The sequence below is a fragment of the Lygodium microphyllum genome, chromosome 9, assembly GCF_053477565.2.
Source record: "Lygodium microphyllum isolate KBCC chromosome 9, Lygodium_microphyllum_v1.1.10, whole genome shotgun sequence".
Classification (NCBI taxonomy): domain Eukaryota; kingdom Viridiplantae; phylum Streptophyta; class Polypodiopsida; order Schizaeales; family Lygodiaceae; genus Lygodium; species Lygodium microphyllum.
Window position 1 is genome coordinate 2,019,927 of NC_141143.1, and position 17,282 is coordinate 2,037,208.

The following is a 17,282-nucleotide window of genomic DNA, read 5'->3' on the forward strand; positions in this document are numbered from 1 at the left end:
GCATAGGGTGCACTTTTTTTTGGAGGAAAAAAGTGATTATTCACCCACCAAATGGGGAGGTTTCAAAACACTAGCAAATATAAATATCATTACGGGCCCCATATTTTTGCAGACATGTCAGTTCTCTCCCAATTACTACCTGATTGCTTATTTTTTTGCATTTATTTGAATAATTATTTTACTAGATGCAAAACTCTCATCAATCTCTCATGCGGGCGCATGGTTCTAGGCATATGTCCTTGATCAATAGGGTATATGGTTCGATTCAGTGAGAGTTTGTGAGGTGTCACCAAACCTCATTTTAGGGACCTTTTAATATAAGGGACCCATCATAACCGTGTATGGGTTGAACTCGTGAAAATCTATGGGGCTTGTGCTGATATATATCCACAGCCCTCAGTGGCGATAAGGCAATGGAAATTGTATCTAGCTCCTCCTTGAGCCGCACTCAACTGTGCATCCAAGAGGGTTGAAGCACATGCAATGTAACTAATAAAAGGGCATTGTCATTCCAACCATTCTGCAAAATGTACACAACAAGGCATTTTATTTTTAATCAAAAATTTACTTATCCTACTTGTGGATTATCATTTACATAATGTTGCATGAGTGATGATCAAAGATAATCCTCCTAAAAAACCTAAAAACACAAGAGAAAAGAGTGTCGGTAGTGATGTATAACTTTGTTTATGAGCTAAACTTGTCTAAAAACACATTTAACCAATAATTTAACTCCAGGTATCCCTAACAACTCAAAGAACATAATGGACCTTTTGTAGCCTCACAAATTCATGATTAATAAAACTTTCTACAACCACAAACTAAATTGAAGATCTTGAGTTGTGATTTAAACCTTGCATACACATTGGGACACTTCCAAACTATTTTTCCTTAAGGTTGAAAACACTCATTCTATCACACTTCATGAATAAAAAATACACAAGCATAATCCCCAATAAAAATTATGGTGTACAACACACAAAAATTATCATACCCCAAATCTCAATAGCCAAGATATATTCAAACAAAAAGCTTTTCACACCTTTCTTGAAGAGTGATTTTTCTCCAACCTGATCTTTAGGTGCTACCCTTTCTCTCTTTGTCATAATAGCAACAAGTACAAAAAAATGAGAGAAGGGCCCCCAGCTCTAACCCTTCAAGGGTTTAAATAGTTTTATACTTCACATATGTTTAAAAGGCTAAAATCTTTTCCAAGTTTTCCAAATGTTTACAAAAATTATGTTTTTAATCATTTTTACAAGCCATCACCTATCACCTTTCTCATTACCTCTGCACTAAGTTAACACACTCTCTAGATGTAGAATCATTGCAAAAACTGAGGCTCTTATCCTCCTTTCCACATGTAATGATCAGTATTTCACTCTCCATGTTGTAGAAAATGGTCTTCCTCTCAATAGTGCTTCTGTCAAGATTGTGGGAGAGAAGGAAGGAGTCTCACTTGTAGCTTTCTTGCTTGCACAATGGGGGAATACACACAAAGGTGGAGGCTGAAAACAGTTTTTCTCTTCTTAGTGGTGTAAGCCAAAAGAACTCTAGTACACAGAAATAGAAGAACCCTACATATGGGTCTCAAACCAAACTCAACTAACTAAGGTGGCATACTAACTGAGCCACGAACTAGAGTAGATAAGGATAGCTATCATGTAGCTATTATTCATGGGCGGTATACCAACCGCATCTGCACTGACAAGTCGGTGACATAAATGCACAACGGTCACCCTGGCATATCACGAGTGGAGCTCGATATCTCAACACTCCCCATCGAGCTCAATCCCAATTCCTGCACACCAAGTAGGTCTCTGAACTTGCGCAGCTTCTCTGTGCCTAATGCCTTCGTAAATATGTCAACTACCTGATCCTCTGTGGTGCTGACATAAACTAGATCAATAAGACCTAGTAAAACCCTCTCCCGCACATAGGATAATGCACCTCAATGTGCTTTGTTCTAGCATGATAGACTGGGTTATTTGCCAAGTGTATACTGCTCATGTTTTCAAGATTGTGGGAGAGAAGGAAAAAGTCTCACTTGTAGCTTTCTTGCTTGCACAATGGGGGAATACACACAAGGGTGGAGGCTGAAAACAGTTTTCCTCTTCTTAGTTGTGTAAGCCAAAAAGAAGTCTCATACAAAGAAATAGAAGAACCCTATATATGGGTCTCAAACCAAAGACAACTAACTAAGGTAGCATATTAACTGAGCCACGAACTAGAGTAGATAAGGATAGTTGTCATCTAGCTATTATTCATGGGCGGTGTACCAACTGCATCTACAACTAACAAGTCGGTGACATAAATGCACAACGGTCACCCTGGCATATCACGAGTGGAGCTCGATATCTCAACACTCCCCCTCGAGCTCAATCCCAATTCCTACACACCAAGCAGGTTTCTGAACTTGCGCAGCTTCTCTGCACCCAATGCCTTCGTGAATATGCCAGCTACCTGATCCTCTGTGCTGACATAAACTAGATCAATAAGACCTAGTAAAACCCTCTCCCGCACATAGTGATAATGCACCTCAATGTGCTTTGTTCTAGCATGATAGACTGGGTTATTTGCCAAGTGTATACTACTCATGTTGTCACAATAAATGACAACTGGCCCATCTGTAGACTGATGCATATCATAAAGTAGCTTATGCAACCAAGCTATCTCACATGCAGCCATTGCTGCACCCCTGTACTCAGCCTCTCTCCTCGACAAGGCAACTGTAGACTATTTCTTAGTGCTCCAAGTGACTGCAGCACTCCCAAAAGAGAACACATACCCACTGGTAAATCGTCTATCAGAAATACTACCAGCCCAATCAGCATCAGTGTATCCATGCAACTGTATATGAACCCCAGTCTCATAAAATAGTCCATACTGCAATGTGGACTTCACATATCTGAGTATGCGTCTAGCCGCATCCAAATGCGATTTCCTTGGAGCTTGCATAAATTGACTTACCAGTCCAACAGCATAGCTCAAATCGGGCCTGGTAATAGTCATATAAATCAAACTTCCTACTATGCGTCTGTACATAGTAGGGTCTTCTAGAAGCTCACCTGCATCTGCGCTCAGCTTCACATTCTGCTCCAAAGGAACTGAAATAGGCTTACAGCCTGTCATCCCATATTTGGACAACATGTCCAATCCATACTGCCTCTGCAAGAGCTGTATCCCACTTGGTGATCTAATCACCTCAATGCCCAAGAAATAACGCAACTCTCCCAAATCCTTCATCTCAAACTTCTGCTTCAATAGCATTTTCACATGAAGGATATCTTCATCACTGTCACCTGTCATAATCAAATCATCAACATAAATGACAAGTAGCATAATACCTTTCTCTTTTTTTCTCACATAAAGTGAGAAATCTGCCTTGGAAATCTGAAAGCCAATAGTGACAAGATACTGTCCTATCTTGTCAGACCATGCTTTAGGTGCTTGCTTCAAGCCATACAAGGCTTTCTTCAACCTGCAAACAAACTCAGGATGAACAGCATGCACATAACCTGGTGGCTGCTCCATATAGACCTCTTCTTGCAAATCACCATGCAAGAAGGCATTCTTTACATCCATCTGATGTAAAGACTATCCCTTTGATGCAGCCATAGCAATGACTGCTCTTATGGTTACCATCCTTGCAACCGGACTGAATGTTTCTTCATAATCAATGCCATCTAATCTTACCTTGTATCTATTCATAGAACCATCTGCATTGTGTTTCACTTTATAGACCCACTTACAACCAATTGCATTCTTATCTTTAGGCAAAGGTACCAATTCCCATGTAGCATTTTCTTCCAAGGCATCCATTTCTTCATCTATGGCTTTCTCCCATTTTTCTTTTCCCATGGCTTGCTAAAAAGAAGTGGGTTCTGGTTCCTGTATCACTTTGACCATATATGCATAGTGAATGGCTGTAAATCCGTCATATTTCAGCCTATCCATAGGATACCTAGCTCTGGTAGACCTGCGCAAAGTAGGTTCACTCCCAGGTGCTCTCAAAACATCCCTGGTATTCCTTACTCTAGGTGTAACAATAGAAGGAATACCCAACTCATCATCAATGCTCTGTTCTGAGCCACTGGATTCACCATCCACATAAGAGTGACCTGCATTCACATCAAACATGGGCTGATCTACCTTCTCTTTTCCTTTTCGTGATACCTGCATACCACTATCTACATTGCTTTGAGAAGATTCTCCTAATCTCAATCTGCCTATCCATGGCGAAGAATGTGAACCACTGCTAGAGGATGCTCCAAGTCCACTAATATCTTGTGACTGCTGCTGTGAATTCTGTGCAGCATTACCATTTTGTACATCTACATCATCAATCACATTTACTGGTTTATACCAGCTACTCATCTCATCAAAGACAACATCTCTGCTCACTGTAAACTTACAAGTAGAAGGGTTATAGCATCTATACCCTTTCTGCTGCAGATAGTAACCAATAAAGATGCACTTCTCAGCTTTTGGATCCAACTTGGATCTCAACTCATCTGGCACATGTACATAGGCAATGCAACCAAAAAATTTCAAATGAGAAATATCTGGTTTCCTACCAGTATACCTCTCCTCTAAAGTCATCCCATGTATTGCTACAGTGGGAGTCATGTTCATTATATAGACTGCTGTAGCAACTGCTTCAGCCCAGTAAAAATCTGGCAAGTCTTTTTCGTTGAGCATGGTACGAGATACCTCTCCAATATGCCTATTTTTCTTTTCTGCAATTCCATTTTGTTGTGGCGTATGACTGCATGAATATTGCTGCTTTATGCCATGCTCCTACAGGAACCTTGCAAACTCATTTAAGAGGTACTCTCCCCCTCCATCTGACCTTAGGTGTTTTATTTGCAGGCCTGTTTCTTTTTCAACCATAGCTTTAAGAGTTTTGAAATGCCCAAAAACTTCACTTTTCTTTTTCATAAAATACACCCAAACTTTTCTGCTATAATCATCAATAAAAGTGACAAAATAATGATAGCCTCCAAGAGATACAGCTTTAGTAGTGCACACATCAGAGTGGATTAATTCCAATGGCTTCTTACTCTCTTGAACATGTCTAGAAAATGGTTTTCTTGCATGTTTTCCAAATTGGTAGGCTTCACATACCTTATGCATTTCTGCAACCTTGAATTTAGGCAATCCTGCAACAATATTTTGGGCCTGCATTGATTTAAGTCACTGTATATTCACACAACCAATGCGTTTATGCCAGATATCAATATCTGCAACTTCACCGGTCCCATGTGCAAACATTGCTGCACTCAATTCAGACATGTCTGCATCCAACGTAAACATTCTGCCCTTCTTCTTTCCTTTTGCTATCAAGTGACCTTTATTTTTCATATACCTGCAAGCCCTATTCAACCATTTAACCAACAAAAACCAGATTCTTGGTGATATTCGGGACATGAAATACATCGGACATGTATTTCTTTTTCCCATCCTGCATAGACAAATGAATTTTTCCAATCTGCACAATAGGATGTGTAGTATCATCACCAGTCTCCACAAATCCTCGTTTTTCCATTTTCCTTGCATCCTCCATCCATTCTGCATGACCTGTCATGTGGTTTGATGCACCTGAGTCAACATACCATACATCGTTGCTTTCTTCTGCACTTGTCACAGAATTGTTCATGTGCTGCACCATAAACAAATGCTCATTTCTATCATCACCCTGTCTACTAGAAGATGCATAATTCCCTTGTTGCAGTTTTCCATTCATTATGTCATTCTGCTTTTTATAAGAGTCTTTAGCCATATGACCCATTTTACCATAGTAGTAGCATTCAACATTACTGTTTGCATTTTGGCCTCTTTGCCATCCACCACGACCTCTTTGGCTCCCCCTGCCTCTAGAGTTACCACGTCCTCCTCCATAGGACTGGTTTTCTTGAGTTTGCTGCATATTCTGATTTCTACCACGGCCTCCAGATCGGCCTCCTCTACCTCTGCCTCTACCTCTTCCAGCATTTGAGTAGAAGACAGCTTCTTTTGAAGTTCCTCCTGAAGAAGATGCACCACCATTTCTCTGCTCCTCAGAAATTAGAAGAGCAATCAACTCCTCAAAATCAGGAAATCTTTCACGGATGGAAATGGATGTTTGGAACTGTGCATAATCCTTTCCTAGACCATTCAAGGTCACAGAAACTAAATCATCATCTTCCACTGGCGACCCAATGGAAGCAAGTGCATCTGCAATCTTCTTCACCTTCATGTGGTAGTCATTGATGCTCATATTTGCACATTGTGCAACTCTTGCTTGAGCTGCATTTTCCTAGCTTGTGTATTTGTGCTATACATTTTTGACAGAGTATCCCATGCCTCCTTTGGCGTACTTGCATCCTAAATATGTACAATCATAGAGTCTAAAATGCTGATAGTCAGCCAGTACATAACTTTCCTGGCTCTCTCATGCCATGCTTTGAATGCCTGCATTTGCTGTTGATTGGGAACATCAGCAAGAACTGGTTCTTCTTCATTTCTTGCAACAAATTCCCAATATCCTTTTCCCATAAGAAAATTCGTCATTCTAAACTTCCATGCTTGGAAGTTGTTCTTGTCAAGCTTTTCAGTGACAATCTGTGAGAGAGAATCAGACGCCATTACAGAACACTGCAAAAAATTCTGTCACTGCAAAGAACACAGCTTCAGCCTCACAAGGGCAAATCTGCAAAACTGACGAAAGTGGTATTTGACCACACAGTCACTTCTTAGTGATGATTTTGCATCAACAGGCAACAAGGATGATTTTGTAACTCCCAATGTCTCTGTGCACAGGCATACGATGTGGTTTCTACAGTAACTTTTCACTGACCTATAGAACAGTGGTCGCACAGCATAAAACTGGGCCTTTTCCTGAGTGCATGCAGAAAACTGCCGCCTCCAAAACAGGCCCCGAAATAGCCTCAAATAAAAAAAAACAGGGTCATCAAGGGCTAAAGCCCTCTCCCGCAACATATACTGCCCTCTTGCTTCACTGCAAAAGGCGTCTCAACCTGAGACAATGCACTCTTGCACTTCCCGGCTGTGCTACCTGCAGAGACTTGCTCCCAAAATAGAAGAATGAAAGCAACACTGGTCTCTTACCAGAACTCCACGAACTTGGCTTGCTTTCTTGAGCTCCTTACCACGAACAAGGCTCTAATACCATGTCAAGATTGTGGGAGAGAAGGAAGGAGTCTCACTTGTAGCTTTCTTGCTTGCACAATGGGGGAATACACACAAAGGTGGAGGCTGAAAACAATTTTCCTCTTCTTAGTTGTGTTAGCCAAAAGAACTCTAGTACATAGAAATAGAAGAACCCTATATATGGGTCTCAAACCAAACTCAACTAACTAAGGTGGCATACTAACTAAGCCACGAACTAGAGTAGATAAGGATAGCTGTCATGTAGCTATTATTCATGGCCGATGTACCAACCGCATCTGCAATTGACAAGTCAGTGACATAAATGCACAACGGTCACCCTGGCATATCACGAGTGGAGCTCGATATCTCAACAGCTTCTCTACACTTATGCACTTGCTTAATATCCCCCCATGGGCCACCCACCTTAAGAACTAGCTATCGATGTCTAATAGCCTGAACCATCATGGAACCATTGAAGCCATCCTTTAGAGATCTCCCAAACAACTTGTCTCTAGATCTATTTGCTGATAATAAACAACCCCTGATGATTCCATACAACCAATGCTAATAATTAGATGGTAAGTTATTCTCCTAGTTGATTGTCTTTTTGTGATTGAAATAATGCATGCTAGGAAGCTTCATTATTTAATCAAGCCATAACACTTGGCCTATTTGAGGCATTACATTCTAGCTCCTCCTCAATTTTCTTTGCTAGATCTTCATTACTTCATGGAAGTGGCTTGTTACTAAACTCTCTTGCATTACTTAGTCCTTGAGTTACATCTACCACATAGTGATCACACACATGAATAACTAGTGTATCTTCATCTAAAATTAATGATATTCTTCCACAAATTCACTTGTCACAAAATACATCACCACAGTTCCTACAATGATGCCATCTTAGGAATGTTCGAAAATCACATACACATGTAGAGCAGTTTGTTATTGCTTCACATCTAGCACCCAGTGTTGCTTCTCCTCACGGCAGCATTCTTCTTGTTCCTGACTAAAATAAAGACTTTTTTATGCTATTGTAAAATCTTGTTCAATTTCAAAGGTTTGCAAATCTAGAGCTGTACTCATTGATACCCAAGACAATTCATTTTCATCACTCAGATCACCCAAAAACAAGTGTGCATGTGGTGCCACCAAACCACATTCTCACTATATAGTGTCCACACTATGCACTATCATCAATGACCATCATAAGATGCACCTCCCCTTTAGAGTGTTATTGTTTTGAGAAACAACCACCATATTCAAAATAGTAGCCAAACTGGCTCTTTCTATACTATGTCTGCTTGAGACTACAATCCCCACTACTACAAAAAGCCTCCTCAGAATCACCAGCCTACTCTCAAATCCATGCAGCAACCTTTCAACTTCTACATTGACATTTTTTCCCTCTTCACATATCAATAACTTGAGCTTGCAATACCCGACCAACATAATCTACGTCCAAGCTCTCCAACTCCTCGCAGTCAATGGAGCCCCCATAAACATGTAGTGGACTTTCTGTGCCAATCAGCATCAGCCCATACATTATCATCCTCTACCTCCACTTCAAATCAAGGCCGACTACTCCCCTTATTTTAAGGCCTTGATAGCCACTTGGCTTTCAACCTTTGGCTCATTCCAAAAAATCAAAAGAGCTATAAATTGCAAGATAGTCTCCAATTTATCTTGAGAGGACTTGATAATATTTTGTAACTCCACATCAAATCCAAAGTGACCGACCAAAAACCAAGTCACTTTTAGCTAAGTTTCTAAGTGAACTCCAAAGAATTGTTGCACTAGATAGGTGATATTTGTCACTAATTTCGATAACTCTGTCTAGCCTTCCAGGTATTTATGACACTCTTTTGATGTACTAGTCAAACTAATATCGCTCAATGTCTAAGAAATAAGTGAGTCTACTCAGATTCTTTTATTTCTCTTTGTTTAATAATCGCTCATAGGTAGGTCTCTAGATTGGGCACTAGAATTCCAATCCTAGGAAAACTATAGTCTCCCCCTATCTTTCGAGGACGGCTCCTCATAACTTACTCGTGCCATACTCGTGGCGGTTTATTCGAAAGTTGTAGTTTGTTGAACTTTAAAGAAGTTTGTTTTTGAATATAGATCTTTTTTATCTATAGTTATACTCCATTTAAATTCTTTATTATAGTTTTCTCTACCTTTTAATAAATTATTTATTTTTATTTATGGTTAAAATGAAAATGTTCAAAAGAAATCAATTGAACATTCCTTAAAACCCAAAAATCTTAATTTCATTTTCAATACATAAGTACCCCTCTCCGTAAAAATGAAATTCATCGTCGTGCTTTAAAATTTTTAAACAATTTATTCATTTCAAATTCGATAAACACGTCATTCTTTTATTTCTTATAAAACTAAGTAGAAAACAAGATGAATAAAATCTCATTTCCCCCTCTAGCGTATCCACACATAAAATTCATTTTCTTTAGAAACCTGGAATTTTTCCTAATTGGTAAATTCACTATTGGCCCTCCTCTCTTGATTAAGTTCAAGCATCCAAATGATGTTTATGAAATAGAATATAGAATTTCAACTTGATACCGAGGCTTATCCTCATGTCATCACATTAATCAACTATGAATTTAAGTTTTGTTTGTAAAATTTTATATAACATTTTAATTAAAATTTATCCCATATTATTTATTTTTTATTGATCACAACCAATTTATCAATATTAAAATTAATAAAATAATTATCATACATTTTTCTTATCCCTATTTCACACAAGTTTAGCGTAGTGCATATGTTCTTATTTTGTATAAAAGCACAAACACAATGTTCTCATGTGAATATTTTCTTGGAAAATGTATTTAATTTTATTTTTTCTCTAAAATTTTAGAACTTTTACTAAAAATCAAGAATAGTATTCTTAACTTCTTCATGAAATACCATCACTTTATGATATGGAAACATACTTTTGTATCAATAAAAACTCTTATTTTATTTAAAAATCACTTTTTAAATTTTAAAAAAATACTAAATATTCTATTAAAATTCTCAAAAAAGAAAAAGAAATTATGGTGTAAAATTTATCAGAAAAATATAAAATGTAATAAATATTCACTTATAAGTTTTATAATAATTTTTATAGACAATTTTAGAACAGTTTTCAAGCATTGTTAGTATTCTTCTATTTTTTAAAAATTAAATCAGAGATAAATAAATATAACCACCCATTCAAAGTGAGAAATTAGGCTTTGAAGCATTGCGTAATAAATTTAAGCTAAGAAAATTTTAATGTTGCACTGTTTATTTTTGTTAAACTAAACAAGACACTTGGTAATATGCAGATCGTAATCATGCCTTTAGAAGTCGTCTCTTCGCAGTCTAGCAATCCAAGAAAGGATATCTACCAATTTGATCACTCCATAATTTCTTCCACTTCTCTCTGTCCTTGACATCTCATAGTTTGTGTTTGCACAATTGTACTTTACATAGTATGTAAGAATTAGGGCCTAATGGTTCTTTTAATGTATTCTTGTTACAAAGGTTAAAGGAGAGGCCTAATAAATGGTTTCTTTTCCATCAACTAATCAAAATGGACTACCATATTGTCGTCTATTGGATCCTCCATGTCCTAGGATTGTCTCAACTAATGCCGCCTCGATTAGAATACAATAAAAGATAAATGATCCATGGATTTGAGAAGAGGAAAGAGAATGACAATTCATCAACACCGATCACCGAGCCTTTTGCTTCTGTATCATTAATTTGCAATAGATTAGTTTTATATTGCTTGCTTGGGGGTATTATGTGTCATTGTTGAACCGAAAGGAGGCAATGATGAAAGCAATGGCTATGGAGGTTGAGAGGAAATGAAGATGGCGATGACCAACTCAATTCCTTTCTTCTCTTCCTCTCCCTCTCGGCTAAAAAGGCAATAGGAAGCATGATGAAGAGAATGAGGATTGATGAGAGGAGATGAAGAAGCTGATTGATGCTCACAGTGGCGCCTTCCTCTCATACCCTAGTATTTCGAAAATCTCCTCTCTTCCTTCATATCCATGTGGCCACTTTTCTAACACCCCCTTCCTACACCATCATTTTCTTATGTCCCTTCCCTTCTTGGCATCCCTCATCTACTTCTACCTCACGTCCTTTTTCTTTCTCAATGGCCTCAAGATGGACATTCTCTCCTTCTCCATGGTGTCTCTTCTCATCACACAATTCTACTACCCAAAGGCCCCCCCTTTTATTTTTTATTTTTTCTCCTTCAAATTAATATTCTTCTCCTAACCTTTAATCTCCTTGAACTTCCAAATTCTGCCCCTCCCCCATTTGGTTGCAACGATCTTCATGATTTTCTCCCCATCTTTTCCAAGACTTATTGCAAACTTCACCTTGTTTCAAAGTAAGTCTCAAGTTGAGATATGTGTGTATCCAAAGTTTCTCACCGTTTGTTTGCATTCGGTCCCTTTTCCACTACCCAGTCCACCTAAAATAAAGATGTACACTATTTGGGTGCAATCATGTTTCTTATGCATAAAGATGCTCTTGACCTCATAAACCAAACATCTCTTTAAGATGGCTTGCAACTTCCAAAAACACCTCCATTTTTTGTAATGAACGAGCTTTGATCATCCTAAAGTTTCAAGGATGTAAAGCCTCAAAGTGTAAAACTACAGGGAGGTACTCAAAATTGAAAGTATCCAAATTCTTTTGGATGATCTCTGACTTATGATCTACTCACTACTTTGTGCACAATGTAGAAGCCTTTCCTCCATTTTATCACTAGGGCGCTCAAGGTAAACCACCATATCCATGTGGCAAACATCTTTCTCAAAAGTAGTTGCTTGTTAGAGTGTTTTAGGATATCCATCCACAACGACGTTGAGCTTAGTTTTCATGTTAGCTTTCAAAAGATTCAAGGGGATGTGCTTTGGGACCAAATTTCCTTCCTTCATAAGCTCTAACACTTTCTTCCCTATGCTAGAATTCTTCTTTACTTCTGCTCTAAGTAAGTCACCAATGCCTATATGTAAGAACTCATACTCCTCAGCCATTCTTGCACATAAACGGGCCCAAAAATCTAAATTACACCTGCTTCTCATGCAATAACTTCCTTTGAACCAACATTTTCCTTTTGCCTAGACTATGAAGATCATTCTCCAAAGACAATGACTACCACCACACCTATATCAAATTAATTCAAAAATATGGTAATAATATGTTAGATTGATACAAGTTTGTTAAAAAAGTTTGCAAGTTTTTCATGTTTCTAGGTGTTGTCACAAAGCTCATGGGCCCTAATGAAAGAACGTCGCAGCCATCAAGGACATGAGATTGTGTGACTTCTAAATGGTCATTTTGCAAGCTATTTTGAAGGCACAAATATTTTATTCTCTCAAATGATCCTTTGCAATTCACATGAACAACACCCTGTTTATTTCTTAGATATACCTAAATTGATACCATGCAATATTTCCTATATGAAAACATGCTTTGGAATTGAACTCTATGCTCAGTGTCACACTTGATTTGAAAGCAAGTACAAATATGGACTCCATGCCATGCAATCACACAAACAATGCAATATGCAAAACAATGAATGCACTAAAAAAATAGTGTCTAGCCTAGGTATCAAGCATGATGCAAACACATTTTCTTCGTTAAATTACAATTCTTAACCTTACCTCTCAACACTCAACGAATACAACAATAGATGCACTTTTCTCCACCTTCCCAAATCTTACAAAGACTTCCATAAATAGTGGTCCTCATGATTTTGACTAGGTGAGCAACCCATCTCACAATTAAAGGCGTCTTTTACCCTCAAACTCTCCAACCACCTTTCCCATTCATTCAAAGGTTCCTAATTTTTTATGAATATTCCAACTCTAATGCTTAAAATAGAACAGTATGTGCACAATGATATGTATTATGACTACAATCCCCACTACTACAAAGCGCCTCCTTAGAAGAATCGCCAACCTATTCTTAAATCCATGTAGCAACCTCTAAACTTCTGTTGTGACGTTTCATTCCTAATCACATATTGATAGCTTGAGCTTGCAATACTTAGCCAAAATAATCTACGTTGAAGCTCTCCATTTCCTTGCAGTCAATGGAGCCCCCATAAGTATGCAATGGACTTTCCCTACCAATCAGCATCACCCCATACATGTGTCATCCTCTACCTCCACTTCAAATCAAGGCCGACTACTCCCCTTATTTTAAGTCATTGATAGCCACTTGGCTATGAGCACCCAGCTCATTGCAAGAAATCAAAAGATCTACAAACTACAAGCTAGTCTCCAATTTATCTTGAGGGGCTTCTAGAATATTTTGTAACTCCAAATCAGATGCAAAGCTCATGTTCCCTAATGAAAGAACATAGCATCCATCAAGGACATGAGATTGTGTGACTTCTAAGTGGTCCTTGGGCAAACCATCTTGAATGCACAAGTATTTTATTCTCTCAAAGGATCCTTTGCATTACACATGTATAGCACTGTGACTATTGTTGAGAAGCATGGATCTAGAGCATGGCTATGGCAAATGAAAGAGAAAGAGAAGACTCATGATAACATTGACTTAGAGATAATGTCTGTCACACAAGTGAATTAGGTTCCAAGATGGAAGCTTAGACTCATAAACACAATCTTGTGTGTGTAGACAAGGACATGACTAAAGGGACAAAATTTACAATGACATTCCATTCAAATGATAGGAAAGTACAATGCTTTATAGTCTTTTGGGTAGGTAGCACTTCTCACCACTGTGCTTATGGGATTCAATCCCTTCTCCTACATTTCTTGCATTTCCCTTGGCCCAATTGCTCCATACAAAGAGGCTACATTGGGTGTGATTACCTAATTCTCAACAACTATTTCTCAGATATACTTGCTTTGATACCATGCAATATGTCCTATGTGAAAGCATGCTTTGAAATTGAACTTCGTCTTCAGTCACAATTGATTTGAAAACAAGTGCAAATCCGGAATCCATGCCATGTAATCACACAAACTATGCAACACACAAAATTTTGAATGCACTAAAAAAATAGTGTCTAACCTAGCTATTGTCAAGAATCTTGTGCTGGGGGGACGGACTTGAGCTGTTGAGCCAAACACACACTGTATACACAAGAGGAAGCTCACTCAAGAACACAAGAAGAGAGATGGAGGACAAAACGTTTTTTTGATGATTTCTTCTTCTTCTTCCACACACTATACAATGTACACAAAGAATAGATAAGATACAACATAAAGGAAAGTGGTCTACTAAGTCAAACAGTGCATAGTAGACTACACTAATCGACTGGCACTATATCTTTGCCAGTTGTAGGTAGGTGTAACAAACTAAATATAATAAGTGATAAGTTAGTGTCCATGTGAGTATCATAATGACCAGGTCCAACATGCTAAGTGTAGACATGCGGACCCATCTAGCCAGGCGGTCCATCATCAATGTCTGCATGTGTTGAGCTTGCCATCTCAACACTCCCCCTCAAGCTCAACTCTATCTTTACAACTCCAAGTAAGATTCGAAACTTTCGAAGCTTCTTTGCATCCAATGCCTTGTGTGAAAATGTCAGCCATCTGATCCTGTGTCCTAACATATACTAAGTCAATCTCTCCTGCAAGTACCTTCTCTCTCACAAAGTGGTAGTGCACCTCAATGTGTTTTGTCCTAGCATGGAACACTGGAATCCTAGCTAGCTGTATGCTGCTCACGTTGTCACAATGAATAATAACTGGACCATCTCCCTGCAGGTCCAAATCATCTAATAACTTTTTCAACCATACCACCTCACATGCTGCCATAGCAGCACCTCTATACTCAACCTCTATACTCAATAAAGCAACCGCAGGTTTCTTTTTGCTACTCCATGTAACTGCTGCACTACCAAGGGAAAACATGAATCCACTTGTAGATCTTTTGTCTGACATGCTACCTACCCAATCTACATCTGTGTATCCAAAGACCTGTACGTCATTACCTGCCTCATAAAAAAGTCCATAATGTAAAGTGGACTTCACATACCTCAATATACATCTAACTACATCCAAATGAAGCTTTCTAGGCATCTGCATAAACTGACTGACAAGGACAACAACATAGCTTAAGTCTGGCCTTGTGATAGTCATGTAAATCAAACTCCCTACTATCCTCCTGAACATAGTAGGGTCTTCTATCACATCCCTAACATCAGCACTCAACTTCACATTTTGCTTCAATGGTACTGAAAGGGGCTTACATGTTGTCATACCATACTTGGATAGCATATCCAAGCCATACTGCCTTTGTGATAGCCATATACCATCATCACATCTGATCACCTCAATACCAAGAAAGTATCTCTACTCACCCAAATCCTTCATCTCAAACTTCTTCTTCAAGAAGTCCTTAACTTCAGCAATCCCATTGGCACTGTCACCTATAATAATCAAGTCATCCACATAGATGACTATGATGACCAAAGCTGCATATCCCTTTCTCACATAAAGTGAGTGATCAGCATTAGAAATACAAAATCCAATATTGACAAGATACTCTCCAATCTTGTCAGACCATGCTCTAGGTGCTTGCTTCAGTCCATAGAGCACCTTCTTTAACTTGTACACATATGTGGGATGCTCTAGATCCTCATAACCTGCTGGCTGCTCCATATACACTTCTTGAAATTCACCATGCAAGAAGTCATTCTTAACATCCATTTATTGCAAACTCCAACCTTTGGCTGCTGCCAAGGCAATCACACAGCTAACAGTTGCCATCCTAGCAAGTGGACTGAATGTCTCTTCATAATCTATGCCATATGTTTAAGCATAGCCTTTTGCAACAACTAGCCTAGCCTTATACCTGTTAACTTAACCAGTGACATTATGCTTGACTTTGTAAATCCACTTACACCCAATAGCTTTCTTTTCCTTAGGAAAGGGTACCAAATCCCAATTCTTATTGGCTTCTAGTACAACCATCTCCTCATCTATTGTTGCATCCCAGTGAGCATGACTAATAACATCCTCAAAACAAGTGGGCTCAACATCCTCAACTAGTTTCACCATATAAGAATAATGGTGAGCTGCATAACCTTCAAAGCCAAACCTTTTAATAGGGTATCTTGCCTTGCTAGACCTGTGTACCACTGGATCACTCAATGGAGCCTTTACATTACTATGAGTTCTTAGTACACTTGGTGTCCTGATTGAAGGAATACCAAGCTCATCATCGAAACTCTTTGAACCACTAGAATCTCCATCAAACCCCAAATGACTAGTAGATGCATCATTACCATCCAGTACTTTCTTCTTTCCTTTGTCTTTTCGTGCAATACTTATAGATATACCTGAAGATGTGGGGCTACTCCTTAGTCTCCCAAACCAAGGGCTCATTGTAGGTGTAGTACCAGATGATGTTTCTAGTCCACTAAGACTTCGTGATTCTTGCTTTTCTTTCTACAGATAGCTATCATGATCATGATCATCATCCAATACATCACCAGTAGATGCATACCAACTGCTCATCTCATAAAAAATAATGTCCATGATCACTCTGAACTCACCTCTAACAGGGTTATAACAACAATACCCTTTCTGCTCTAAAGAGTATCCAATAAAAATACATTCTTCAGCCTTTGGATCAAGCTTCTTTCCTAGCTCATCTAGCACATGAACATATGCAACGCATCCAAATACCTTCAAGTGTGATACATCGGGATTCTTGCTAGTAAAGCATTCTTAGAGAGTCATCCCATAAACTACAACTGTGGGGGTTTTGTTCATAGTATAGATAGCAATATGAACAACTTCAGACCAAAAATGTTTTGGCATATTCTTTTCAACCATTAACTCTCGTGCAACTTCTGCAATATGCTTGTTTTTTCTTTATGCAACCCCATTTTGTTGTGGGGTATACCTACAAGTAAATTTCCTCTTTATCCCATGAGTCCTCAAGAAGAAACTAAACTCTTTAGAGAGGTACTCTCCCCCTCCATCTCATCTCAAGCACTTTACTTTCAAGCCTATTTTTGTTTCAACAACTGCCTTGAAAGATTTGAAGTGCTCAAATACATCACTCTTTTCCTTCATGCAATATACCCATAGCTTCTTTGAACAGTCATCAATAAATGTGACAAAGTATTT

The 17,282-nt window shown here is 38.5% G+C and overlaps 1 pseudogene; it reads right to left on the reverse strand.

Moving 5' to 3' along the window:
• Nucleotides 1-11,426: 11,426 nt before the first annotated feature.
• On the reverse strand, nt 11,427-12,245 carry LOC148030748 (uncharacterized; annotated as a pseudogene).
• Nucleotides 12,246-17,282: the final 5,037 nt, after the last annotated feature.